Source organism: Halichoerus grypus, chromosome X, assembly GCF_964656455.1.
Source record: "Halichoerus grypus chromosome X, mHalGry1.hap1.1, whole genome shotgun sequence".
NCBI lineage: Eukaryota > Metazoa > Chordata > Mammalia > Carnivora > Phocidae > Halichoerus > Halichoerus grypus.
Genome location: NC_135727.1, coordinates 131,040,436 through 131,067,257, shown reverse-complemented (window position 1 = coordinate 131,067,257; position 26,822 = coordinate 131,040,436). Strand labels below are relative to the sequence as shown.

The following is a 26,822-nucleotide window of genomic DNA, read 5'->3' as shown; positions in this document are numbered from 1 at the left end:
AGGGAGCACCGAGAATGGGACACACAAAGCAAGCAGGGAGTGTGCTTTGAGCCAACTTCCAGGCACTGTCTGGTGGGAGCTGGTCTGGGCCTTCTCCCTTTCCTGAGCTGCTTAGTAGTTAACACATAGAAAGTCAGGTGGATCTGGTTCTCATCAGCTGCTTGCAAACCACACCAGAAACTCTTCCAAAGCAAATTCACCCCGACATGCCCATCCTCCCACGCCTTCCACGGACACAGTTCCCAGGGAACACAGACAGGCTCGCACGTGTGTGTGCTCACACTCATCACGAATGTGCCTCCCGGATCTTTCTCACCGGCATTTAATCACCAGGTTATATGCTAGCATGCAGCTATGCCAGTATTGATTTGATATTTCCATCTTCTAAGACATTGAGGATATACATGGATGGATGGATATATATACACACACATATATGAATGTATATGTTATGATATACATTATAGTGTGTGTATTATATGTACTATTACATTTATATTTATATAATATATAACATGCTTATATATGATGTATAGTATACAACACATATATAATGTATATAAAATATATAATTATATATTTGAATTTATGTATGTATATATTACATAATGTATATATAATTATATATTTGCAAATATATGTGTATATATTATATAACATATAATTATATAATTTCTATGTATATAATTTGTATGTATATATTATATAATGTATATATAATTATGTATTTGTATATTTGTATGTATATTTCTATATATGTGTATATATGTATATATTATGTAATGTATATGTAATTATATATTTGCATATATGTTTATATTATATAACATGCATAATTATATAATATATAGTTTGTATGTGTATATTATATAATATGTATAATACATATATAACCCATATATAATTATATATTTGCATGTATATATGTGAATATATGTATACATATTATGTCATATAATTATATAATGAAGCCCTAGACCATACATACATCATATGCAATTTTATATACATAATTATATGATAATATATTACATATACTATATGATATATAATATATAATGCATAATACAATATATAATGCATACATAAATATATAAAATTTATATTATGTATTCTATATGTAATATGTATATTATATATTGCATCATATATATTGTAATATATATATAAATATATATTATATATCTAAGTGAATTTATATTATGTATATATTATATACATAGTATCATATGCATTATCATGTATATGTAAATATATATATCTAAGTGATAGCTAATATACTTATTATGTGCACTGTTATGGAATCCAGAGAAATAGAAATTGGGGTAAACTTTAGGGGTCTTCAAGTCATCGGTGCCAGGTATATGGGCTCAGAGCTGGGCGACTAGCCATGGCCTGGTCCATACAACAAAGGTACATTTGCACACAACACACCAAAGTCTGATTTTGTTACTTGCCCTTCTTTAAATGTGATCACGGGCCAGTGCGATCGGCCATACGTCTGGTTTCTGTCTTCCACGCACCCTCTTCAAGATGAATGCACCGAAACATTCCTGCACGGGCAGGAATGGAAGGCAGGCGTGCACACCACAGGCCCTGTGGTTGGTTCTAGACAATGTCTCGTGAGCACGGGTGAGGGGGTAGCTGGGCGTCATGAACGGATTTGTGTACCCGGACTTTACAAGCAGGTAGGAGTTACTGACTCAAGTTGTCTCTGTTCCCTGGTGGCTTGCTCATTGCCTCTTTTTATGCTGCACTGTGAGAGCATTTTAATAGGGGTGGATGTTTGGGTTGAAGCCTTGGGAATGTGTACATGCTGGCCAAAATGTTATCTCCTGTGGTTGATGAGCCATGCTTCTTGCCTGATTGCACAAAACTAACAGGCAGAAGACTTCCCGGGTGGCCGCCTCCTCCAGCACACCTGACCTCCAGGTTGTAGGCAACACCTTGCTTGGATGATACTCCAGGACTTACAGAAACTCACCTACGGAGATCCCATAGAGACTAGAAATCAAGAAACCTATTCATGCCTGGTTCTGTGTTGTCCTGGATTTCAGAGGATGAAGGTCTATCCACTGATGCCCAGGGGGTGTCCTATGCACCTGCACCAATGACCTCACCTGGGGGCTTGTTAGCAACGCCAAGATCTCAGCTCTGCCCCACACCTGCTACATTAGAATCTGCACTTTTGCAAGATTCCTGGAAACTGTGTGCCCATGAATGTCTGAGAAGCCGTGATGTGCACTCTGACATCTGGTATGATTTCTGCAAAAGTGATCCACAGGGAAAAAAATAATTCTTTGCCACAAAACACACCAAGGCATCATCATATTCTTCAGACTTTCTGTGCAAGGCTATCGATGTGTACAGGGGGACAAAGAACAGATAGTGATGTTTGTATCTTCTGGCAGCTATAATATGCCAGGCCCATGAGGTAGGGAGACATGGGAGTTTTACCAATTCACGTATTTTGCGTGGCAAGTGAATATTTGATTAATGGGGATTAGCCCCTGCTGGTATGGAAAATTTCTGTTTGAAACGTTATGGAGCCTGTCACTGGCTCCCGGTCCTGGCCAGGTCTCCAGTCATCTTGTCACGGATGTCTTCCTGAACGGTGAGATCTGTGATGGTCAATGTTACGTGTCAACGTGGCCCAGCCACAGAGATGTGGTCAAATATTATTCTGGATGTTTCTTTTAAAGGTGTTTTATTTGTATGTATTTTTTGGTATGAGATTAACATTTCAAGCAGTGGACTCTGGATGAAGCGGATTGCTGCCCACAATGCAGGTGGGCCTCGTCTAATCAGTTGAAGGCTTTAAAAGCATAAGCAGTGACTTCCCCTGAGCAAGAAGGAATTCTGCTCGCACAGGGCCTGCACAGCTCAGCTGCAACACCAGCTCTTTCCTGCATGTCTAGCGTGCTAGTCTACTCTGAAGATTTTGGACCACTCAGCTCTGAGTATGGCATGAGCCAATTCCTTAAAAAAAAAAAAAAAATCTGTCTGTATACGTGTACACATCCTACCAGTTCTATTTCTCTGGAGAACCCTGATGAATGCAAGATCTGACCCTACTTAGGGCTGACCTTAGCGCCATCGAGAGGGTGATAGGTATTCCAGCTCATATACAAGCACAGAATAAATCCACCCAAGATTTATGAGCTCTTGCAGGAAAGGAAAAAAAAATACATGGAAACATAAGAAAGCATCCCAGGTGGCTGGGAGCAGGTGTCCGGGGTAAAGGCAGAGAAATGGGTGGTACATTCAAAATGCTTCTGAAGACAAGAATCTAGCTGTTTGGGGGACTTGCAATCGTACATGATTCTTTCAATTATAAATAACAAATCACTTGCAATAATAATAATAATAATAATAATAATAATAATAATAAAGAAGTCCCCATTGCTATGTCTGAACGACGGAGAAAAAACTTTTTGATGGCACCTGCCAGGGTGGAAGGTTTTACATCATTGATATTGCAAAATACGTTGTGGCAAATTGTACGTAGTAGTTTGTAAAGTATGTTGGTGTGTGTGTGTCTGTGCAGGTATGTGCGTGTATATACGTGATGGGTGTGTGTGCGTGTGGGGATGAAGACATATTTATATGTATGTACGGACGTGTGTCTTATACCCACGTAAACACACGTATCCACTAAGGACTCCAAGCATCATGCAGGTGCGCTGATGCAAGCCGAACGATAACTGAGACATAATCGGAGGTGCAAACGCTCAGATGCGTTCCTATCACCCAAATCTGCCATGTTGCTGTCGACACTTGGGTTTCTCAGTCTGAACACGCAGGTCCCCAAAGTCCCTTCCCGGTCAGACCACCTGTCATCCTGGCGGGAAGCCGGAAACAGGATTTAAGTCACGAGCAATCTGCCACGGGAAGGAGCAAACTCCCTGAGGCGCCACCTCCGGGAAAACATAGAGCGAGGCATCGCGGAGCCTAACGAGAGGCGACAAGGCACGCCAGGCAGAGTTACCGCCAAATGCGGGGCATGGGATGCGGCTGGTGGGAGGTAATGGACTGGGCTGCCTGCGCGCATCACTCCTCCTCATGATGCAAAGTGGTCTGTAATCAGCTCCCGAGAGGAGCTCAGACGCGGGGAACAGCCCCGTCCCGGCCACCGCTGACACTCATCCTAGTTGCAAACCTCTCCGGCGCTCCGTTACCGGGGCTGCCGCGGGTGTGTTCTCTGGACCCGTCCAGCTTTGAGGAAAAGAAATTCAGAGGTGCACTGAGATCCCGTCTGGACAAGAGTGCGCTCCAAATGAGCTTTCTCACGAGTGTCCCTTTGCCTCTCAAGAGCGGCAGAGGCACGGCGTGGGGCGGCAAGTCCCCATCTTTTTAACCACTGCCTTGATGCTCTTTACAAGCCTGGATTCAAAGATCTCGTTCACAGTGAACAAAAACTCTGCACACTCTTCCTAGAGTAGGTGCACACATAGACTTACACTTTATGCATAATTGTGAAGGTGCACCTTTTTTGAGGTTCTTTCTTGCACCAACTCTCCCTGGACATCCAAGGACCTCACATTCAAACGTCAAGGTTGGGGAACCCTTCGTGGACAAGGAGCGTGCCTCCCATTTGGGGGGAAGTGCCTTTTTATTCCTTACACCTGCTATGCCTGGAAATGCACGGAAGATTTAGGGATTCCAACATGAGTCTGCCATCTCCCCGCCTGCCATGTAAGCTTGGGCTCAGGGGAGCCTTGCAGGGTCTGGTTGGGGAGACCACTGGGTTGCTAGCATGACCAGCCCTTACCGAAGCTCAACTACCACAAGTGGGACTACCAACCCTTGGACGCTGATTTCTCGGAGGAAAATCCCAAGAATCACACACCAGTGACGTGACAGCCATGGCCACTACATAGATTCCTGTGAGCTCATCCCTGGGCGCTTCCAAGCAGAAGCCAGAGCGCTTCTGGGCAAATCCATTTCCACCCTGGAAGGAAGGTCCTTCTGCCTCTGAACTTCTGAGCCATCTGGGTTTTCCGACAGATGGCAAGCATGTTTTGAAATGGACTCTCGGCCCCGGCACGCCGCTCATTTCTTCTTCGTGCCCCTGACGCTCTGACTGTGTATCCGGGCTCTTCCTCATGAGCTAACCGTGTGAACTTAGGGGAGGTTGACTCGAATGCCATGTCTCAATGTTCTTATTTTTTTAAAAAGTGGCCGGAAGAGTGTCTTCCTCCCAGGGCCCTTGTGGAGATCAAGCAACTTGTTCTAGACATCTTATCTACCACTCATGGATGGCGCATGTCCAGCAGACCCGCCAGGGGCTGACGGAGCTGTTGTCAGCCCAGCTATGACTCGGAACCAATCGGGCTCCAGGTGGCCCAGGTGCATGGTACCCTCTCTCCTGGGTCCAACTGCCAGGGGCCCCCATGAGAGCGTGCTGTAACAAAGTGCTGACTTCAATCTCCATCTCCTGATCTTCAATCTCCGAAAAAAATGGTGTGATGTAGAGGATAAAGATGTCACTGTAGGATTCCTTCATGCAGGATCCACCACAGACGGTGCTCAATATGATTAGCACAGCAGGGGGGCCCCTCTTATGTCCCCCACAAACACCTGTAGGACAAGGTCAACGTCCAGGATCTGATTTTGCAGCAAGTAGCTTATAGAATGCACACGGTACTCACTCCCGAGGAAGTGTGCATGCTCACCAGATTTTCCAGCTCACCTTGAGCATGGATGGTGCAGGCGTAGGTCTCTGAGAGTTTGGTTCACGCCAATGCCATGTCCTACGTGTCAGGTGGGGTCCTCGGTAAAGTAAAAGGAGCATCCCGAATTTCTGAAATTATAAAGGATAACGATGTCAGCACAATCATAGATGCTCGGTTCTTAAAATACCCCAGCTTGTCTTTCCCAAACAAATGTATTTTTTTTTTTTTTTGGTAGCACATGACATTTGAGGGGATTTCAGAAAATACATAAATTCTTAAAAAGGTTTTTCATTCTAAATTTTAATGTGGGAATACTTTCCCCCCACTTGAAGGGGGCACTAAGCTACAGAGGGAAGTATTGAAACCATTAAAATCACCAATTCTGGTTTTGTCCCTCACCAAGGAAAATGCAAATATATTTGGTCATAGTCAGAAAATCCTGTTAAGGGTATTTTGTTCCTGTCCCATGGCTTTGTAGATGTGAGGGCACGGATACGTTCTCTGCACCCTAGTTTTAGCAAGACATTTGTAAATCATCATCTGTTTTGCCTTTTTTCTTTTTTTTTTTTTGAAGCATGGATTAAGAATGAAACCCTCTTTCTGTGTTCTAAGTATTTCGGATGCAATAATCAACTGTGACAAAAACTGTCTGTTTTAGGGGATAAAGATTTCACTGTAGGACTCCTTAACACAGATCCCTGTATGCAACACAGCTTTGCAGCACTGCACAATTACTGAGTGAAATGCCATGGATTGCATAAACTGTATTTGAAATTATTGTAATGGTATTTGGGGAGAAATGGCTCATTCCCCAAAAGTCCCTCTGTGGAATTAATAATGATTTTTTTTTTTTTTTGCCCCCTATCAATGCCAGGCAATCCAATACCACTGTGTCATTTCTAATGTCCGAGATGAAATGAAGCTAGACCAGTTTGACTCTTTTGTTGTTTTATTTTTATTCCCCTGTAGACCCTTGGAGAGTTTTCTTTATTTTATCTGGTTTGAGAAATCCATTAGAGTATGTCTAGGATTGGTTCCATTTTTTTTTGGTCTTGTTTTGTTTTGTTTTGTTTTCAGTTGAGACCTCCAATGTCATAATTTTTTTCTGACAATGTGTTTGGCAGACTACATTTGTCTCCTGTCATTTCTATAATTATTGCTTCTGATCCATCTCTTGGATGCAGGAAGGACTGAGGGGGTCCAAAGAGCCCAGGGAAGTGTGGTGTGCCTGATGCAGCCGGGCAGGTGACAGGTAGGGAGACATGGGGAGGCTGAAGCATGAGATCATCGGGTCTTGGAGGGTGCAGTGCGGTGATGTACAGTTGCTCAGAGCCCGCGGCATTCAAGCGAGTCCCTGCAGATGGAGTCATGGAGGCTCCATCTACATCAGTGCTTGGAGAATGATAAGAAAGAGAGAGTGAACACAGCAGTAGATTGTGATCATGGTCCAGGTTGATGGTGGTGGCTGTGTCTGAGATGGTGGACGCCATGATGGAGACTATGGGGCAGACTGGAAGTATATGCCTTGACAAAGCCTGAAAATGTACTGAATGTGGGGGATGAGGAGAAGGAAGAGTCAGGCATCCACTCCATGATTCTGGTTTGAGCGTCTGGATGATGCTGTTTATCACAACAGGAAGGCTGGGAGCATGGAGAGAATCATGTCTCCCCCCAGCCCCCCAGAATTCACATGTGCAAGGCTTACTCCCCCAATGGGGTGGTTTTAGGAGGTGGGGCCCTTGGGAAGTCATCAGGGTCAGATGAGGGTGGGGCTCCACAATGGGATTACTCTCCTTACAAGAAAAGAGCTCAATCTGTCCGTCGTATGAAGAGACACAAGATGGTCGTGTACAAGCCAGCAAGAGCATCTTCCCCAAAATCCAACCTTGCTGGCACCTGGATCTCACACCTCCAGCCTCCAGAACTGCACGGAAATAAATTTGTGCTGTTAAGCCCTCTGGTCTATGGTATGTTGTCACAGCAGCCTGACCTAAGACACCAAGTGTGGTAGACTGGTTGTTTTTGGGTTTCTTTTAAGGAGTTACTCTTTCTCTCAGAAGCTTCCTTCATCCTTAATAATGCTGGTTATGTAGGATTTACAGTTGGTTACTCAAGCATTCTGACCACCTTTTATCCCAATTAAGTCTGTCTAAATCTATTAAAATAATTGCACCGATGTGCTGGGCACCAGAAGGTATTTGGTGCCTGATGCTTCTCATATTATAACTAGACACAGGTGAGGACAAGACATAGGATGTAGACATGAACTGGCAGGAGGATGATTTGTCACCAGCAGACCCCAACTGGAGAGGACGTGGAGATTTGTTGAAGATGCCTCATTGCCATCAGGATTCATCTTCTGAGTCACCTACATATGAGTTGTCATATTTGAATGTTGAAGAGTCAACTACTAGGATCCAGTTGGCTGGTCATCATCCATTATTCCCCCTGAAAAGCTGCCCTTGCTCTGTGGACAGGAGGTGTTGGGAAATTTTCCCAATATTCCTCTACTGTGAAATATTCTTGCCCCGAGACAGAGACAGAGAATCTCAGTGGGGCTGGACCCGGAATCATTTTCTCCAGCCCGGTGAGATTTATACTCGGTAATGGGTGTTTGAAATAATTATCTGGGGGCACTAACCTGTCCTCTTGTCATATTGAATAGATACACTGGTAAGCGCTGTGTGATTTGGACCAATTTGCACACAACTGTGTTGAATGTTGCACCTACTGGCTATTTGGCTGAAATTCCCTTGAACAGAGATCATGCTTGATATCCAAATCCTTTGTTCAGACGGGTATTCGTTTCCCAGGGCCGCCATGACAAAACACCAAACTGGGTGTCTTTGAATCACAGATATGTATTCTCTCAGTTCCGGGAACTAGAAATCCGAGGGCAAGGTTGGTTCCGTGTGGATTCTCTGATGGAGAGTCTGTTTCAGGACTCGGTGGTTTTTCCAGGGATCCTTGCCATCTCTTGGCTTGTGGATGCATCCTTCCAATCTGCTTGCTGTCTTTGGTTTTCTGTGGTTTTCTTATAAGGACACTACTCATATTGGATCCAATCCCACAATCTCATCCTAACTAATCACGTCTGCATGAGCAGAGGGTCCACCGCATTCTCTTCTGTGCTCCGAGTTCCTGCTGATGTGATGTGTTCTCAATCCAAGGAGCCCCTATGAGTCAGAAGTGATGTCTCTCACAAGGCCATGGACATGGAAAGCTCTGCCCTGGTTAGTTCTGATTACTTTCTACCCTACAGTTCCTAGGAAATGAGCAATTTATGAGTACTGAGCCCAGGTATGAAATGCCCAGCCACCCCATCCTTTATAGAGACCCCAAGAAATGTTCTCTGGTCATCCCCTGCATCCTCCTCCACCTCAGCTCTGCCAATCCTCAGCTGCCGTATTAGCTGTTGCCGTGTAACAAATGTCCCCCAAATTTAGCAGCTTAGAACAATACAGATGCATTATATCACAATGGCAATGGGTCAGGATTCCAGGCATGAGTCACCTGGGTCCTCTGCTCAGGGTTTAAAAAAAAAAAAAAAAAAAATTCAATAAGGAAACAGCTGGGGCTGCATTCTCATCTGAAGACTAAATTTCTCTTATGGTTCATTCTTGTTGTTGGCAGAATTCACCTTCTCTTGAAGGGATCCTCTGATTAGGTCAGGCCTACCTAGGATAATCTCCCTCTGATGAAGTCACAGTTACCTGATTAGTAACATCAGCAGGGGAGGGACATCTGTCATGTCCATGGGTCCTGCTCATACTCCAGGGGAGGGGATGATACAGGGTTGTGCACTAGGGCACAGAAATCTCGAGACCACCTCAGAATCCTGCTTACCATAGCTCCTTCCCACCCAGTCTGTGCCTCTGAGGTCCCAGTGTGCCTCCCAATAGGCTCACCTGTATATCTGGCAGGTGCCTTGCCAAGTTTCTGGGATGTCCAGATCTATGAACTGGGGTGCCCTCCATGCTCTATAAAGGGATTTGATGGGCCCAAGGCTCAAGCAAGATTGCAGAAATTAATTGCATTTTCATGCAATTGGATCTCTCTACTTTTTAAAAGGCACACATAAGCCTTGTTTGCAAGAGGAAGAGTTCTCAAAATATCCCTTAAAATGTTGCACAAATACACACGAGGCTTAAGAAAGCACATTCCTTCCTCTGCCCCTGTCTGAGCCATCTCAGACATTTCTTGTACTCTCTGTTCACGACCATCTGCCCATCTGTCCCCTCCAAATGAGGACACTTATCCTTAGTTTTCCCAAGCTAAAAGAGTGATAATCAATTCACTTGTCTGACGGACACATCACAAGCCTCAATTTAGCCACCATGGCTTTGCGCACCGTATGTGGCTGAGTGTCTGGTGGCCGTGTGACCTTGTCTCCAGCCCCTCAGACAGACTCACAGGGGCTGGGACAGAACACGGGGTCCACTCAGGGCTGCACTGTCTATGGAGGGACTGGGTTTCTACCTTCCAAGGACTAAGTGGTAAATGAAAAACAGCCTTATATACTTGTATTGGGGCTCTCCGATTCCTTGTAACTGAATTAAGACATTTATAACAAAAAAATTGGCCATTTTAATCATGTGGCAATATGCTGTTAGGGGCATGAAGCATATTCACTGTTGTGCAACCATCCCCACCATCATGCCCAGAACTTTCCATCTCCCCAAACTGAAGCTCTGTCCCCATCAAACACTAAGTCCTCATCCCCCCTCCTTCAGCCCTTGGCCCCACCACCTACTCTCCCTCTGTGGATGGGACTCCTCTAGGGACCCCGTATATGTGGAATCACACAGGATTTGTCCTTCTGTGTCTGGTTTATGTCACGCTGCACCATGTCCTTGAGGTCCATCTACGTCATAGCAGGTGCAGAACATCCTTCCTTTCCAAGGCTGCGTCATATTCCACCATGTGCATGGACCCACATTTTGCTCATCCACTCATCTGTTGATGGACACTTGAGTTGCTTCCACATTCCTGTTATTGTGAATAATGCTGCTATGAACATGGGTGTGCAAATGTCTCTCCAAGACATTTGCTTTCAGTTATTTCTGGTATACACCCAGATCTGGATCACGGGATTGTTCTATTTTTAATTCTTGAGGCACCGCCATAACTGTTTTCCACAGCAGTTGCGCCATTTTACATTCCCACTAACAATGCACAAGGGTTCCCATCTCTCTACATCCCTGATAACACTTGTTATATCCTGTTCTTTGTTGTTTGTTTGTTGTGATGGCCGCCATCCTCACGGGGGTGCCTAATTCCAGCCATCGTCCATACTGCCTGGAATCTGCACTGACCAAGGACTACACTGATACCTTCCTTGGTATCTTCACATCTACCTGACATCTACCATTGTGCTCTGTAGAGCTGTTGGCCTGAAATTCCTATACAACATCTGGACTTCTCCCAGGATGAGGACAGAATTAGTATTTACGAGCATTTGTTTTGGTGTTTGGCTGCAGTCAGGGGATCTGAGTTCTGAGAGTTTGGGGCAGAGACTGGTGCCCACTGACAGCTCCATCTGCTCCCCACACTTTCCAGCATGCCTTGCAGGGAAATGCCACGTGAGTGGTCCTGCCTGGTGCAATGTTGGTGTGTGCGAACACGCACGGTGTGTGGCCCACACGTGACTCCCCAGTGTCTTTCTCTGCTCATGTTAACTAAGGAGGGCGGCGTTTTACATAGTGTAGCCACCGTGTCAGCTTGGATCCCTATGTCAGCGTGTAGAGAACATGCATGTCCTGGGGACACATACACTTTTGTTGGACTAAGATCCTGGGGTTGCTATTTGGACCCTGGGATCACGACCCGAGCCGAAGGCAGATGCCCAATGACTGAGCCACCCAGGGGGCCCCCCTGGGGTCGTTATTAAAACTGGCCTCCTCCAACTGATTTAGGGGAAGAACACCGAGCCTAGTTGATTTGTGTTACGTTTTGACCCCTTTGAGGGCTAGCAAATGGTGTGTTAGCCTAATCCAACCCAGCGATGGGAGGACAATGCCTGTGGGTTCACACTGCAATTCTCCCAAATCGAACTCAGCGAACATGCTCTTCTCTAGCTGCCGATCAAGAGTCGGAAGACCTGCTGCCTGATTTTTCAGAGGAGATTATTTTCATGCTCTTTAGAAAGCAGAATAAATTAGTGAATTCTGAGAACGAGTGGGGTAGATACTCCTTGGAATTGTCCATTTCTGTGGCATGTGCAGGTGGTCCACTTTATGCTTGTGTTTTGCCCACTATTTGTGCTCTTATTTATTTAATTCTTTAATTCTACCTAAAATGGAATATACCATTGGCACTGAAATTAGGTTGGGGTTGGCTCACTGGAGAACAGTTACGAACCCAGGATGGGATCACGAGAAATGAGAAAACCCACCCACTTCTTGCATTGGGTCCTTCCACTACCCATGGTGGCATACCAAGTCTGAACTACTAAGATATCCTGAACGGACTCGCATTTAGGATTGTCCCAGGAACATACAGTTCATGGCATATTTCAAGCTTTTCTACTGAGTTACAAAATCTGCTGGGGAAGTACGAAAGATCTCACAGAATTAATTCCATTTACGTCAACATCAAATCTTTAATACAGTGTGCCTGCTTTTCGTGGCGGGAACTGATTCTTTCATCTGCTGTTGCTTGTATCTTAAAAATGTATAAATTGACTTATCTTTATATACATTTCCCTACTTGTCATTGGTCCTATTTTGAGGTCCAAAAGGAGGCCAAAAATAATTGGTTTGAGAAGGGGATGACTGTAGGAAAATGCCTGACCTGACATCCGTGTCTCTCATCAAAAGGAGGCAGCATCACTAGCCTGATTTTTCCATTTGAAAATCAGAAATTGTAGGGCGCCTGGGTGGCTCAGTCGTTAAGCGTCTGCCTTCGGCTCAGGTCATGATCCCAGGGTCCTGGGATCGAGCCCCGCATCGGGCTCCCTGCTCCGCAGGAAGCCTGCTTCTCCTTCTCCCACTCCCCCTGCTTGTGTTCCCTCTGTCACGCGCTCTCTCTCTCTGTCAAATAAATAAATAAAATCTTAAAAAAAAAAAAAAGAAAATCAGAAATTGTAATGTTTCTAAGCAAACTGGAATGGATGAGCTGGGCTCTGTAGGTCAAGACCATAAAAAGTCAAAGCATTTGTTAAAGCTTGAACACAGAGTCATAATTCTGAGCATGCCTCTTCTGAGTTCAATGTACAATTTCCAATCTTTAAGCTCAATTTTTTTTGGAAGAGTGGCCTTCTCTTTCCCAAACAACATACTACCAATTGCACATTCATAGACTTGGCAGGAAATGCCAGGCTAGTTTGATTAATGCTAGCAACCAAAATGGAGTCTCCATTATGTATGGGAATTTTGTGCATGCATTTAATCATCTGGACCTATGCTCAATCCCTGTTGTCTCTCTGTGGTGCCCAGACGGGAACGTCGGAAGAAGAGGGAGCCTTCGTCCTGCTGTGGAGCCGGCGGGGTGCAGGTTTGTGTTGATGGCTCTCCAGTTTTGTTCTGGCTCAGTGCAAAGCTACAGCTGTTTGCTTTATCACCCCAGAAAAGTGAACTTTGAGTCTACCACCCTCATTTACAACCAAAACGAGGCATGGGATTCCCTCCTGGACGATCTCCAAGTGTGAACTTGGTGCAGGAAGATACACGTGTTTGGAGAATTTTCAAAGATATTTGATGAAAAGCAAAAGAACCACTGAGTGCCCACAGATGGTTCTCAGAAACACAGAATCCAATTTGTGAGGCTCAGGGAGCCACTCGGGGAAGCTGGGAGGTTTGCGTCAAGAGTGCTGAGCATTATGCAGCCGACAAAGGACGGATGGACTTACCCATCAGGAGCACAAATGTGAAGGGTCCTCCATAGAATCAATGAAATGCCACCAACCACCTGGAAAATCAAGAGAGAGAGAGAGAGAGAGAGAGAGAGAGAGAGAGAGAGACTTCTTTATTCCCCAGGGAGACTAGAAACCACATAATACAGTAACAGTAACACCGAGTGAATCTGTTTGCATCCTTAGGATAAATTGGTGGATTTTTACAGATAAATCAGAATTAAGAACTCTTACCATAAAGCAAATACTCACAATCTATTTTGGGTAGTGGCTGGGTTTTTTTTTTTTTTTTTTTTTTTTTTTTTTTTTTTTTTTTTTAAGGTGGTCTACCATGCCCCAAATACAAGCTCTGTAGGATCAGATACGTGATTTGCAAATATTTCCTCCCATTCTAAAGATCGTGTCTTTCCTCTGGTGATCATTCCTTTTGCTGTGTAACGTTTTTCTTCGAGGCAACAGTCCTTCTGTTTTTGCTTTTGTTGCCTGTCCTTTCGGTGTCCCACCTGCGAAATCATTACTGAGACGAGCATCAGAAAGCCCTTCCCCTGTGTGTTCCTCTGAGTTTAAAGGTTTCGGATTGCAGGTTTGAGTCTTTAATGCATCTTGAGCTAATTTGTGTGTGTGTGGGGGGGGGCGGTCAGACAAGGGTCCAATTTCATTATTTCGCACGTGAATATCCAATTTGCCCAACAGTGCGTGTTGAAGGGAACCACGCATTCCCCACTGTGCATTCATGGCTCCCTTGTTGAAGACCAGAGGACCACATGACACGGGATCCAAGATGGGGCGATTGCCAGATCATTCTCCGGTGGCCCAAACACATCCAGGCAAGGGAACGCCCAGATGTTTCCGCACGGTCCTTGAACCTACGTCTGTAACTGGAACTCATTAAGTTCTGTCCCCACACCCTCTTCTCCACCTTTCCGGGTCTGGCCCTGGGCAATTCCAGGCTAATGGCTGACTTTGAGTTAACTCCCTGCTGTTTCGAAACCCACACTCATTCCCACAGTCCTGGTTTTATCTCCGTAACACCATTCTCTTCTCTCCACTGACCCTGTGCACTCCCCTAATGCAGGCTTTCCAGAGCCTACGAGTGGTCTCCCACCTAACCCCCTTTCTGAAGGACTGCCAGAGCAGTCTGCCCAGAACGCGCCCCACCCCAACCCAAGAGAGTCCCTCTCCTCGAAAAAACACACAACAACCAAAACATATTTTTTTGAGCAATAAAACAATATTTTTAAAGCAATAAGACAAAACAAAAAATGCCAAATCTCCCTAGTGAGGGGCGCCTGGCTGGCTCAGTCCGTGGAGTATGAGACTCTTGATCTCACTGTTGTGAGTTCGAGACCCATGTTGGGTATAGAGATTACTTAAAAACAGAACTTTTTAAGAAAAGCCTCCCTCCGCCAAAAGAAAACCTTTCTAGTTAGTCCAGCTTCTAAAATTGTTTGTACAGATAATTCCCTTCATTCCATATGGATGGCTAAAGAATCAGCTTTTAAATTGTGCATCAAGAGTGATGGTTTCCCTTAAAATCTTTGTGAAATGTGACGGGGATGTCACTACAAATAGACACGGGAGACACTGAGTCCCCATATTAGGAGGTCGGACTTGGATGTCCAAACCCTGAGTGCCTGCACATCGCTGTTAATTACAGATGAAGGACTCAAGCCTGCAGAGCTGCAAACACTGGAGAGCCAATGAGCAGAGCAGTGGATGGTAGAGGTGCACGAGCCCAGAGCGTGGTTCACGTCTCCCAGGCATCCATGGACAGACCCAGAGGCTCAGAACCGAGGGAGTCATCCTCTGTCATCCCCCGAAATCTATAGCCTCCTTTTTCTCTTGCACAGTGATCTTGCCTTAAATATACCCCAGCCTCTCAGAGCTCCTCCTGCTTCAGAACCAGGCACGGATCTGTGTGTCAGGGGACGATTATCCCCTTGGTAATGCCATCCTCTGGGTCCCTTCCCTCAATGTTTCAAAGGTCTTTCTATTGTGGAGCACCATGCTCACTTGCAAAGCTAGCCGATCGGTCCAGCACTACTGACCTGAAATGAAGAAGGAATCCGGCCATTCCATGGGGCACTCTACAGCCCGGAAATGGCCTCACCACGGTCTGGGTGTTTTGCACAGCACCTCTCGACTGAGCGGGGAAGCTTCACATGACGGTGTGTGCATGTGCGTGTGTGCGGGATGAGAACTCTGTGCGTGGCAAGTGCAGAACGGGGCCATGCCTTTCAACCCCCAGGGTTGCAGGACCTGAGGAGAACCTAGCTCTGGTGGCCCAAAGCCACAAGACCCTCACCAGACGTAGGGGTCTCTAGAAACCTGACATCCGTGCTGGTCTGATGAGCTAGGAAGTCTTCCCACGGTCTTCCGTCTGTTCTGGTATTTGCTTCTGTGTTTCTCCACGTGTGCAATTAAGACAAAGAAGAGCCTCCAAAAGCTTCGTGGGGGATGATCCTCAGAGGGGATTTGGGGAATGACAAGGTACACTGGGTGACCCAGGAATAACCACGTGACTTAGAGATGAGCAGGTGTGCTGGGTGACCTGGGGAAAAGGAGGTGCTCTGAGTGACCCGGGGATGAGCAGGTGCACCAGGTGACCTAGAGATGAGCAGGTGCTGGGTGACCTGGGAACCAGCAGGTGTGCTGGGTGACCTGGGGATGAGCAGGTGCACTGGGTGACCTGGGGACCAGCAGGAGTGCTGGGTGACCTGCAGATGAGCAAGTGCACTGGGTGACCTGGGGACCAGCAGGTGTGCTGGGTGACCTGGGGCCCAGCAGGTGTACTGGGTGACCTGGGGATGAGCAGGTGCACTGGGTGACCTGGGGATGAGCAGGTACACTGGGTGACCTGGGGATGAGCAGGTGCACTGGGTGACCTGGGGACCAGCAGGAGTGCTGGGTGACCTGGGGATGAGCAGGTGCACTGGGTGACCTGGAGATGAGCCGGTGCACTGGGTGACCTCGGGACCAGCAGGTGTGCTGGGTGACCTGGGGATGAGCAGGTGCACTGGGTGACCTGGGGACCAGCAGCTGTGCTGGGTGACCTGAGGATGAGCAGGTGCACTGGGTGACCTGGGGACCAGCAGGTGCGCTGGGTGACCTGGGGATGAGCAGGTGCACTGGGTGACCTGGGGACCAGCAGGTGCGCTGGGTGACCTGGGGATGAGCAGGTGCACTGGGTGACCTGGGGACCAGCAGGTGCGCTGGGTGACCTGGGGATGAGCAGGTGCACTGGGTGACCTGGGGACCAGCAGGTGCGCTGGGTGACCTGGGGATGAGCAGGTGCACTGGGTGACCTGGGGACCAGCAGGTGCACTGGGTGACCTCGAGACCAGCAGGTGTGCTGGGTGACCTGGGAACCAGCAGGTGTGCTGGGTGACCTGGGGATGAGCAGGTGCACTGGGTGACCTTGGGACCAGCAGGTGTGCTGGGTGACCTGGGGATGAGCAGGTGCACTGGGTGACCTCGAGACCAGCAGGTGTGCTGGGTGACCTGGGAACCAGCAGGTGTGCTGGGTGACCTGGGGATGAGCAGGTGCACTGGGTGACCTCGGGACCAGCAGGTGTGCTGGGTGACCTGGGGATGAGCAGGTGCACTGGGTGACCTGGGAACCAGCAGGAGTGCTGGGTGACCTGGGGATGAGCAGGTGCACTGGGTGACCTGGGGACCAACAGCTGTGCTGGGTGACCTGAGGACCAGCAGGTGTCCTGGGTGACCTGGAGATGAGCAGGTGCTGGGTGACCCGGGAATGACCGTGTGTGCTGGGTGACATTACAAATCCACCAGGTTTCCTGCTCCAGGCTTCTCTCTTTCCACAAGCTAGTGGGCTATTGAGGGGGAGAGAGGCAGGAACTTAAAGATTTGGTGACGTCCTTAGCAAGCTCTTGTCAAGGGACCATGTCTCAATCACCTGTATTTTCTTAGGGCTTTTACTTTCTTATCTTATTATGGAGAAACCGTAGTCTTTTTTAACTTATACTAAGTGTGTTCCCCTCCATTTCTCTCTGTTTCTTCTTTCTTCTACGCACACACAGTGATGCACACAGATCATCGTATTTTACTGATTCCTGTTTTTTGGTTTTTTTTTTCAGCCTTACATCCTTAGTACCCAGAGCCTGGTATATACAAAAGGTGCTGAATAAATACCCATTGCATGGAAGCATCAGTGAATGAATGAGTAGTTGCGGTCCTGAACTTGGATTAGAATTCTTTCTGCACCATTCCCTGTGCTCGTGACCTTGAGAAAAGAGCTGGGACATCCCAGGTGTCCATTTCTTCACCTACCAGACAGTGACAACGTTACCCCATGGGACCCTTGTGCAGTACGGACAGAGAACGGAGCCTGCCTCCTTGAGAACACACCGCAGCGGGCAAACATGCCTTCTGTGGGTTCGGACAAATGTATAATGATGTGTATTCAGGATTATGGGATCATACAGAGTAGTAGGGCAGGGAAAACACTGTGTGATACAATGATGGGTACCTATCATTATATATGTGTCTACACCTACAGAACAAACACCACCAGCAGTGACCCTAAGATCAAGTATGGACATTGGTTAGTAACCATGCATCAACATTGGCTCATCCTTTGTAACAGGTGCACCAAATATCCCAAATGCACAAAATGTAAAGAGTAGAGGAAAATTGTGTGGGAGAGTAGTTGGGAACTCTTTGTACTATGTGCTCAGTTTTTCCGTAAATCTAAACCTTGACTAAAGAGAAAAAGACTGCTAATTATGAAAAAGAGTAATTAATGAATTCTGTGAGTGCCATGAAGGGTAGGAACGGGGAGCTGCTCTGAGCTGGGGTCCTGGGTGGGGGGACACGATGTGTGAAGATACAAACAGGTGTTCACAAGGCTGGAGGTCACAGATCAATTCTCCACCACGCCCTGGCACCTGCAGAATTTAATAAAACTCAGAATAAATAGCACGAATTGCCCACCCAGGCCACCCTGGGAGCTCCACAGATAGGAAATGACAGGTGTGTGACCATACCAGTGGGACAGAGGGAGGCTTGCAGACAGAGAAGACATTGCCTTGCCCCCAATGCAAAATGTGCATAAAGGGGATTTGGACTTTAAGCAAAGCCGCACAGGGGAGCTCTGGCACGGAGGAAGGATCCCCTGGTCTTGCAGATGTAATTACATCCGGTGGCGGCCAGATGCCGGCGCCCCGTTGCACATGATCATTCCCATTTGCCAGAATCTGGGTTCCGGTGCTGGCCCCAAAACGCTGGTGTGTGGAAAGCACAGAGGTGGGGAATTCACAGCAAACGCTATCCCGCCCTCCATGACTCTGGACCGCGTCATTTCTAATCTTTGCTACCCCGCTGCGAGGAGGAAATTAATACCGTCCCCTCGCCAAGACCCTGGAAGCCAGAGGATGTGTCCGGGTCCCACGGCTGGGTTTTGTCCTTTGTTGCCACCGTGAGTCTCTTAAACCCGCCCAAATTCTGTACCCAAATATTCGGCACATATTGAGAGAGCATGTGGTTTTGTCCTCTGTGTTAAGAACTCTTTCCCGATTGTTGAAAGCGCTTGCCCAACTTTGCCTTCCTGGCATCAACCGAACTTGTGAGGGATGTTTAACGTTCTGTGTGCATTTGGCGTGTTAAATTTTTGTATGCTTTATATGCAGGGGCAAATAGAAATTTCGGGGAGATATTCTGAGTCTGTGCAAACATCCTGTTTTTTCTGGCTCATCTTGGCTTTCACTGGAGGGTCTGTGCCATAGCTTGCCTGGTGATTCTGTTTCTTTGTGGCGTCTTGCTTCTTTTGCAGTGATTTGTTTTCTGGGTATTTGTTTTCCTGACAAGATACTTGACGTCTTTCTCGGTTTGGCAGTGGGCATTCTTCATGCTGGGATGAAGCCAGTCCCATGCTTGCTTGGGGAGGGGTCTCCTATGACCTGCCTGCACTGGCATTGAGATTAGGAAACACTGATGCCCACCTTTGGCTGGTTCTCCAATGCCCTCAGGGCAACATCCAGAGACCGCGTTCTTATAACCCTTATAGGTTTTGTCTTGACTCTTCCTTGGTTTCCAGCCAGCTCGGTGCTTTAGGGCAATGTCTTTACCTCTCAAGAAACCAGCCAATGAACAATGACCACCATTACTGAGGAATGCTGCCAGTTGGCCCTGAACAATCCCACAACCACACTGGAGTTAGTCCATGAAGGCTGTCACGTTTGCAACAAGGTGGCAGATTTGTGTTTACCCAAATGAGCTAACAACATCCATCTACACCATAATCTGCACACTGATGTGTATAGCAGGTTTATTGTGTCCAACGCGGGGCACACACAACACCAAGCAACCCATTGTTAGCTAGAGTCACCATGCTGGATGCTAGATCTTTGGAACTTACCATATCATTGAACATTTGCACCTTTCGACCAGCATCTCCCCATTTCCCCCCTGCTCCCCCCAGTCCCTGGCAACAACCATTCTAGCCTCTGGTTCCATGAGTCTGGTTATTTCAGATTCCAAGTGCAAGTGATACTGTGCATTATTTGTTCTCTATCTGACTTATGTCACTTCACGTAACACTCTCCAGGTCCATCCATGTTGTTGCAAATGGCGGGCTTTCCTTCTTTCTCAAGGGACTGAATAATATTTCATCATGTATACATACAGATTGGGAGTCTTGACAGACATTCCAGAGTTTAGAAGATCCCACTGGACTGAGGTCTGAGCTATAATCAAATACACACTATTTATATACAAATATACAATATTTATATACCAATGAGCATAAAGTCCCATTCTCTAACAAATGCTTTGTGGAATCCCATTTCATCCTGTACTTCCTCTACTATCTGCCCCCAACGCTTTTCAAAATTCAAACTATATACTTAAGAAAAATGTGAAATGCACAGATGTATCATCAGGACCACGAATTTCTGTAGAAACAGGTAGAAAGTGTGGACAGAGCCACCGCATCTGCTGGCCTCCTGGTGGAGAGAACACAGCAATATGGGAAGTGTGGCTGACAGGAACCACACACAAACCCACGTGGCTGCCTCCCCCCGCCCCCCCCCGCCACACTGGCCTCAGCAAGAATCCAGGGACCTGCAGTGACTTTGATTCGGAATCTGATATGATGCCATGTTTCGTCCACTGACAAGTGACAAATAACATCTTGTGGAAATGGGAGGGGTAATGAGTGGGTGTTTCCGATCAGGGTGTGTACGTGCCAGGGATGACGGTGGAATCATCCTCCCATCGAACGACAAATGCAAAGGTGCAATAGCTTGGTCATTATCATGGGAGGAGATGGGGACCGCTGGGAGAATGGGGCAGGAGAGGGCCTGGGAGCACAGCCAGGACAGCACGGATCATGACAAAAGCCTGTGGTTATGATTACAGCCCTGCCATGCCAGCCCCATCCATCCTCTTCCTGCATTTGTCTGCCATGTTTTCTGGCACCAATCATCTCCATTAAGTTCCAAGCACCACGTGGGTGTTTGGGGCAAATAATCCACAGTCTCTGCCCTCAAAGAATTGAAGGCTTTGGGGGATAGCAAAGGACAAGGAAACCAGGAATATCTGTATCTTCCTGCAAATGAGACAAAGTAAGATTTCAGAGCAAAAACAACTACATTTCACAAAGAAAGCACTTTGATCCTTATCCAAGATCCCTTGGTAAAACTTGACTTTGCTGAATGAATGAGTGAATGAATGAATGAGTGAGTCCAGATAGATGGAGCAAGGGTTTAAATAAAAGTGGTTTGCCAAGATCTGGGAAGAAAATGATACATGAAATTTGCCATCACCAAAGCAGAATAACATGGCACCCCTGTGTGTGTAAAAAGTCAGAATGGAGAGCACCGGGTGATGGATGGAAGTGTTCAATCACTAGATTGTACCCCTGTAACTAATATCACACTGGATGTTAACTATGGTGCCATTAAAATAAAAAACTTGATTAAAAAAAAACACATTCCAAATGGGAAAAAAAAGCCAGAAAGGAAATACAGATCAGAAATCCACATCCTAACTGGAGAGAAGAGAAAATGTGTAGACAGTACTTTGAATGTTCACGCTGAAGCTGGGAGTAAAGCAGGAGCTAACTGGGTCAGGGTGCTTGTTGAAGATAAAATGGAATTGTGTGTTGGTGTTTGAACTTCCCCTTAGAAGGATGAGCACATCTACCTGTGGTGTGAGTGGACACCTGCCGGATGTCCTTTTGAGCTACATAAATAGCGTGCACCTGCTCATATACACATGTTGAAGACATATCCTATACTGCACATTGTTCTAGGGTCTAGAGGCAGGTGTGTGAATAAAGATGATCATATCAGCCACCTCGCTGGGGAGGCCAACCTGGGAACATGCAATTTGAATGTGTTTTTAGAAAGATGGCCATGAATGGCTTCTCAACTGGAGGCTTAGAGGACACAGGACTAAGGAACCACCTTGGAAGGTACTGGAATGGTCCAAGGCATTGGTGGCACAGATAAAAAGGTACTCACTGAGACAGCAGCACCCTGATGACATGCTGGAAGAGGAATGTCGACTTGAGATGTCTTTAGGAGGCAGAATCTATAATTCATGAGAAGAAATTAGTGATGCAAGGGAGACCTCCACAACCCTACATGAGGCACTTAGGGGGACAGTAGGTTCCATTGGCTAAGATCAGGAACACAAGAGGGGAACTAGATTTGGAAGGTGAGGCAGATGACCATCTCAAGGCAAACTATAGAAATAAGCATGTATGATGTTTCTTCTGGGGCCAGGAAAAGACCCAAAAGGGTCAGTTGGTTTTGCATGCAGTGAGTTCCAGGGATAACGTGGGCACGTGGGGTTTGGGACGTAATGGCAACCACGAATGTGAGCATGTGGGCAATGAAAAGATAACAGGACCAGACCCAGGAGCCAGGGACCAGAGTGCCAGGTGTGGAAAAGTGATCAAGACAGAGCTTGCCAGTGCCAAAAACGTGAAAACGTAGAGTCACCCTATGACCCACCCATTCTACTTGTAAATATATACCCGCCCCAAAACTGGGAATAGGTGTAGGAAATAAAACTCCCACACCCATCTTCATAGCAGGATTATTCACGACAGCCAAAAGGTGGAGACAACTCAAATGTCCACGGATGGATGAACAGATAAACAGAATGTGGTCTAGCCATACAGCAGAATATTACTCAGGCTTGAAAAGGAATGACACTCTAGCCCATGCTACAATGTGGACAGACCTTGAAAGCATTAAGTAAAAGAAGCCAGACACAGAAGACCACACATTGCATGGTTGCATTTATACGCAATACCTAGAATAAGGAAATCCACAGAGAGGAAAACAGTACTGGCGTCCAGGGGTAGGAGGGAGGCGGGTGGGGAAGGATACTTGATGGGTGCAGCATTTCCATTTGGGGTCATGCTCTGGCACAACAGATGGTCTTTGCACAACATGGTGCATGTGCTCAACACCGCTGAACACTTTGATTTTTTTTTTATGTTATACAAATTTCACACCAAGATAGAAAAAGAGAAGAAACAGAATGGCTAGAGTAGGTGGACGGGGATCGGCAACCATAAAAGTGACTAAGCTTTAAAGTAAGAATCACCAACATGGGGGCCCCTGGGTGGCTCAGTCAGTTGAGCCTCTGACTCTTGGTTTCGGCTCAGGTCATGATCTCAAGGTCGTGAGATGGAGCCCCGTGTCAGGCTCTGTGCTCAGCATGGAGTCTGCTTGAGATTCCTTTTCCCTCTCCCTCTGCTCCTCCCCACCTCCCCCCCAACTCATGCTCTTTCTCTAAACAAATATATAAATAAAATCTTAAAAAAAAAAGGTACCACCGACGCCACAAGGGGGTTAAGAAGATGCAGACTGGTGCTCTTTGTATTTAGTGATGGCAACATGGTTCACCTGGGTGCATGCCATGTCCTGTGGAGGCAGGAGCCAGTGTAAGAGGCACGTGTGGGACAGGAGGAACAAGGGCAGTGATGGCAGGGAAAGGATGGGCTACAAGGGTGACGTGTTCATTTCAGAAAGGGCAGAACTAGACCATGTGTACAGTTAATGAAGAGTCCATTGGGTGACACACCAACCAACTCTGCAGTCATTGGCCCCAGGATGGACAGCTAGGGCCCCTCTGGGAAGATCAATGAGTACGCATCTCCACCCCCCACCACCATGATCCACCCCCAAGGAGATTTTCAGGTTTGAATCCAAGTGACTTGGCTCCAGGGAACTATGATCTGAATATTGCAGGAACACACAAGAAGACACAGCCAATTGCACCAGCCATGTCAGAGAAGGCTTCACGGAGCGGTGGCATCTGTGTTGGGACATTTAGTGACTTCCCCATGGCTGCTTGCCATCACAGGGTGCCACAAATCAGAGGGCGTAAGACAAGAGATGTGTCCTGTCTTGGCTCTGGAGGCTGGAGATGGGCAGTCCAGGTGTGGGCAGGGGTGGTTCCTCCTAGAGGCTCAGGGAGAGTATTCTATGTGTGCCTTCAGCAAGCATCTAGTGTTTGCCAGCCATTGCTTGTGGTCTTCAGCTTGGGGACACTACACCCCATCTGTGCTTCCAGGTCCACATCACGTCCCCTGTGCACCTATGTGTTCACTCGGACTTCTCTCTGTTGGTGTTTATCTCGGTCTCTTCTCTTCATCTTATAAGGACATCAGTCATATTGGACTTGAGCCCACCCTCGCGATGTCACCTTGATGCGATCATATGCAAAGCCCCTATTTGTAAATAGAGTCACATTCACAGGGCCTGGGGTTTAGGACTTCAGCATTATTTTGGAAAGAGACAGGGACTCAATTCAACCCACAGCAGGTGGAAGGCATACGAAGAATCTGGACAGTAGACAAGTGGAGGAAAGGCATTTCTCCACCAATGAACAAAGTCAGTTTGCTGTGCCAGGGGAAGAGATGCAGCGCAGCATCGGATACTTGAGTGAGAGGGACAAGAGGAAGCGAGTGCCGGACGAATAATGTGGGAGCCATGAGAAGTCTGCAGACACCAGCCTGGCTTCTTGTTTACTACTGAATGAGGAGTCCCTCCCATGGTGTAAAAGCCTGGCTCCCTCTCTACGCCGTTGCTCCCATGGATTTATTGTGGTTTTCAGCCGGCTTGCTTAACGGCCTCTGACCATCTGGTAGTAATCAACACGCAAGGATGGAGTCGTTATTAAAACCGGCAGACTATTATGTGCGGTGTTGTCTTTTGAGCTCTGCATTGTTTATAGGTGTGGGGCCCGTAAGTGTCATACCCCGACAATCCAGAAAAGAAAATCTGGGGAATAGTTAGGTGAGCCATGGGGGGCAGAGGAGGTGTGAAGCAAACAAAGTCATGGAGGCATAGCCAGCCCCAGGCAGTGTGCTGAGGGACGCAGAGCTCACCTCTGTGTTGCCATACCTTCCCGGGTGATGATGTGGATCTTTTCCCTCTGTCCCCTTCCTGGTCCCTGGTATGCCAGGTTCTCAGTAGCCGGGGAGGAATACTATTAGAATGGAAAGTTTCTAAGAATGAAAGTGAAGATCAGGCTTCAAGAATGCTGGTAAACACAACACTAATAGATACATTGCGAAGACCATTCACAATAACTATGGACATATCAGCTGATTAAAAGGAAAAAAATTACTGATCATCAGGGAAATAGAAATCAAAACCACAATGAGATATCACCTCATACCAGTCAGAACGGCTAAAATTAACCACACAGGAAACAACAGGTGTTGGCAAGGATGTGGAGAAAGGGAAACAGTATGGAAAACAGTATGGAGGCTCCTCAGAAAGTTAAAAATAGATCTACCCTATAACCCAGCAATTGCACTACTAGGCATTTACCGAAAGGATACAAACATAGTGATTTGAAGGGGCACGTGCACCCCAATGTTCATAGCAGCAATGTCCACAGTAGCCAAAGTGTGGACAGAGCTGAGATGTCCTTCAACAGATGAATGGATAAAGAAGATGTGGTCCATATATACAATGCAATATTACTCAGCCATCAGAAAGGATGAATACTCACCATTCCATCCATCCACATGGATGGAACTGGAGGGTATTATGCAAGTGATATAAGTCAATCAGAGAAAGACAAATACCATATGATCTCACTCATATGTGGAATTTAAGAAACAAAACAAATGAGCGAAGAGAAAAAAGAGACATACCAAGAAACGGACTCTTGACTCTAGAGAACACACTGATGGTTGCCAGAGGGGAGTGGGTGGGGGATGGGTGAAATAGGTGATGGGGATTAAGGGGGGCACTTACCATGATGAGCACTGAGTAATATATAGAATTGTTGAACCACTATATTGTACATCTGAAACTAATATTACACTGTTGTTAACTATCTGGAATTTAAATAAAAACTTAAAAGAAAAAGAATAAAAAATATTACCTTAATCTCCTGGGTAGACCAGAAGTCACCGTCCTAACTTGTCTGATGCCTGAATTTCCATTATTGTGCAAGGAAACAGTGGGCTCGGGAGACTCTATCCACCGACAGATTTACCTAGGAGAGTCACATTGGAACGGATCTTTTCACAAGCCAGAACACATCACTCTAAGATAGGGTTTATCATGTATGCAAATGGGAATTTACAGTTTTAATGTTGAGTAGAACTCTTTGCTTAAAAAAAAAAAAAGAGTCTCCTTTTTATAAAAGGGATTGACGATGCATTTCACAGGTGTTGACCCTCACTTGCCGACAGAGAAAGGGATGGCTATGCAGGGACATGGGCCCCGGGGGTCAGCACAGTAACCAAGCGCGGGGGGTGTTTATAAGTGGGGCTTCCTATTCCTCATCTGGAAGTCAGAGGACTCTGCAAATGGTCTCCAAAGCCTCCCCCATTCTTATGTTTCAGGTTTTCATGAGTTCTCCATGTTTTTGTGAGTTGGTGCCACTGCTCAAAGCCCAGAGTGAGTCCTCCTGGCCACCAGATGGGGCTCTGCAGACAGGATTTTCTCCCTCTCAGGCTAATTTGGGCTTATTTCCCATGTTATTCATAAATCTTTTCTTAATACTTCTAATTCATCTTTGTCTTTCAGTTTTGAGTGACTGGTCCTGCTGTTCCTTCAAAGGGGTGCACCGTGGGGGTTTCATTTTTCTTCTTTTCTGTTCTTTTCTAGTCCAAAAAGCCCCTCCACTCCCCAAAACATCAGCTTTCACAGGGTCTAATGGGTGCTCCAAAACAACATTTCCTGCACGGATTCCTTGTCTCTCTCTAAATGTTCTAGGATGTTTCTGTTAGGTGTCTTAACTTTCTCAAAATTTCATCATCCCCCAAATCAGGGATGATATCTGTATGTGTG

At 46.6% G+C, this 26,822-nt stretch overlaps 1 long non-coding RNA gene across 1 annotated transcript; it reads right to left on the bottom strand.

Moving 5' to 3' along the window:
* Window positions 1-1,248: 1,248 nt before the first annotated feature.
* Window positions 1,249-26,024, bottom strand: LOC118545117 (uncharacterized). The gene is made up of 3 exons (XR_013444552.1): window positions 25,909-26,024; window positions 13,525-13,583; window positions 1,249-5,803 (listed from the first exon to the last, which is right to left on the bottom strand). It is a non-coding gene; the product is annotated as an uncharacterized LOC118545117 (long non-coding RNA).
* Between the last annotated feature and the right edge of the window lie 798 nt (window positions 26,025-26,822).